We start from the raw sequence: 3,328 nt of genomic DNA on the forward strand, positions 1-3,328 counted from the left end.
GTTTCTCTAGTCGGCGACTACACTTGAACCTAACTTCAAGCGGCCAAGCGCCACTTCCACTGAGCTACACAGGCCTTAAAGATTGTTTCTCAAAGAAAATTCAGACATAGGAGCTGCTGAGAAACAAGCGTACCTTAAAGGTGAAAGAACTGAGGAGATCAGCTCGAGTACCTGGGATCCACGATTGATGTGAAGAATTGCTGTTCGGAAGACGTCACTAGATTAGGAATGGCTAAGACTACAGTCAGGGACTTGTCTAAAATCTGAAAGAATGGATCTATCTCCACATTGACAAAGCTGAGGATTCTGGACCTAGTCGTTTTTCCAACAGCGATTTATGGACGTGAGACTTAGAACCTAAAGAAGTCAGATAAGAAAAGGATAGCTGCTTTTGAGATATGGAGTTACAGAAGACTGTTGAGGATATCTTATATATTGAAAGTCGGTCAAACGAATGGACGCTATTAAGATTCCGGAGAACTTTATGAATCCTTAAAGATACTGACAGAAGAAAGCTGAAATACTTCGACACATTCAAAAGATGGAAGGAGGACTTTTGAAGAGAAATAGAAGGTAAAGTTCCTGGATAAAGAGGAAGCGTAGACCCTTAGTGAGATGTAGTTTCTTATATAGTGAAACCTCTGGGGTATCCATACTATAAAGTAACACGTATGCCACAATAAATAACTTTGTAGCATGTAAATAGTTCGTCTTATGTACATAAGACACCACCAGTACAATTTTCGAGCAATAATAGGAATTGAATTAAAAAACAGTAGTCGGAAAAAACGAAACAAAAGCATAGTTATCACCAAGCTGACTGAAGTAGTACATCCATCCATCAGTTTTAACCGGCACTTAAGCGCTCCATAGCCTTCCAAGTATCCTTGGACTTCTCAACAGTAATACGAGGATAAGGCGGTTACCCCCTATGCCTCTAAGTATTCTTGTCTGTAAATTACGTGTATTCTACTGGCGGTTTGTCTGTTTTGTGGGACGCAAAACCCAAGTTTCCGGATGAAATAACCCTCTACCTTCTTATGAGACAGATTAACTCATCTTTAGTCGAAAGATTACCAGACAGGTTCCTCATGTCACTGACGGGAATGGAACCCAGGTCTTTCGGATCAAAGAGCTTCGTCTATACCTACTAAGCTACGGAGGTTCACACAACTAGTACAACTGTAGTCTTAAATGCTAAATCATAGGATCAGAAAATGAATTTACTACTTCGTGATCGCAATGCATACTCTCGACTTAATAATGATCCTACCAAAAGTCAGCTCAAGAATTTCATCCAATAACGATGTTATTGGATGAAACAACATCCATAGATCAAGAACTCATCAAATGACTCAAAACATACCATGCAAGATCTCTTAGCATATATGGTTCACTAAAATGACATAAATGTAACTGTCCACTCAGACCTATTGTGGATTGTATATGTAGTCCCACGTATAAAATATCAAGATTTCTGTCCATCCTTCGCTGTCCCCTCATTGGGCACTCAGCTTCTTCAGTAAAAAAATTCCATTGAATTTCATATAAGAATAAAAGTCATTAAACTGGCACATATAGACATGTTAATAAGCTTTGACATTCTCTCTTAACTAATATCCCCCACAAATAGAAATAGAAATACTACAATACAAAACAGAAATAAAAAAAAAATCTAATGCAAGCAGAAACACACGAATCGCTTTCACAATGAAGATAACCCGTTTTATACGAATTCGCGGGATGACTTCTGCTTATATTAGGATCTTTAAGTGAATCATATTATTATTTTTGTCATAAATGTAGTGATGATAAATATGGACATTCATAAACACAGTTGAGACAAGCCTCTGTGGGGAATCCATCTGTGAGATGTTGAAACCAACAGAGATATAATTTATGGCGGCTTCCAAACTTTATAAAGCGTAGACTTCCATCTTGGATTTGGAGTAGTCACTAGGAAGTGGCAGAAGACAAGTTGGTAATTCAGTCGCTGATACCTTAAAATTCATCCACGTGACTGGAATGCAGTCTTAGCTGCAGGGAGGGATTCTTATCTCCCGTCTTTATGATTCTGTATTTATAATGATTTTTAATCTTACAGAGCACGGATTTTGTTGTTGTTATTATTATTGTATGTAGCACTTCGATGGAGTCAAAGACTCATTGAGAGAATGCTGTGGAAGGTGAAATTCCTTGATAGCTATCTATCTCTCCTTAAAAGCATTTCCGGAATGGATGTTGTTATTGTTGTTGTTATGTTCCATCGAGTCGTTTTCGCCTCTGGTAATTCTATAAACAGATATTCTCCATTCAGATCTTCCCCTGGCCATATCTTTCAGAATTTCCAAGAGCATTCCAATTGTTTCTTTAACTCCATCCATCCATCTAATTTTTCTCCAGACTGTCATTTGCTCGCAGTATGATAATTTTTGCTGATAATTATAGCTTTGAGGGAGCAATCTGGCTTTCTTTCACTGATTTATTGGTTTGTTTTGTAGTCCATGGTACCCATAATACAAATGCATCTATCTTCCTTCTTTCACTCTTTCTCAGGGTCCAACTTTCTCTATTCTGATTTTTGTTGCGAGGCTAATATCTTTAAAGATCTTGCTTAAATTTGTCATTGCTTTCTTTCCGAGTGATAATCTTTTTCTAACGTCTTTAGTACAATAACCATCTTTATCAATTCGGGATCCCAGGAGCACAAAATTGCTAACTGCTTCTATTTCTCCCCACCTACTTCAAAATCATTAAGTTCACATGTTGCAATAACTTTTGTCATTTTGAGAATAAGTTTAAGACCATATTTAGCACTTTCTTCCTTAACTTTCATAATAAGTTCCTCCAAATCTTCTTTGCATTCTGCTAGCAAGGTGGTATCATCCGTATACCTCAAATTATGAATATTTTTTCCACCAATTTTAATTCCAACTGAAGACTTCTCCAGCCCTGCCATTCCTAAAATGTATTCGCTGTACAAATTAAACAGGTACTGAGATAAAATGCATCCTTGTCGCGCCCCTTTACCTATTGTGAAATACTCAGTTTCTCCAAGATCTGTTCGGACTCTAGCGTCTTGTTCATAATAAAGATTCCCCAGAAGGATAATGAAATGCTCTGGGACCCCCATTGTTCCTAACACATTCGCAGTTTCACATGATCTACAGAGTCAAAAGCCTTGCTATAGTCAAGGAAACAAAGGTAGACATTCTTGTGATATTCCTGTGCTCTTTCTATTATCCATCTCACATTGGCGATTTGTTCCCTTGTTCCTCTGCCTTTTTGAAATCCTGCCTGTTCATCTTTCTCTCTTCATGAATGGTTC

This window comes from Typopeltis vanoorti, chromosome 9, assembly GCF_054136105.1.
Source record: "Typopeltis vanoorti isolate ZY-2024b chromosome 9, IOZ_Tvanoo_1.0, whole genome shotgun sequence".
NCBI classification, from domain to species: domain Eukaryota; kingdom Metazoa; phylum Arthropoda; class Arachnida; order Uropygi; family Thelyphonidae; genus Typopeltis; species Typopeltis vanoorti.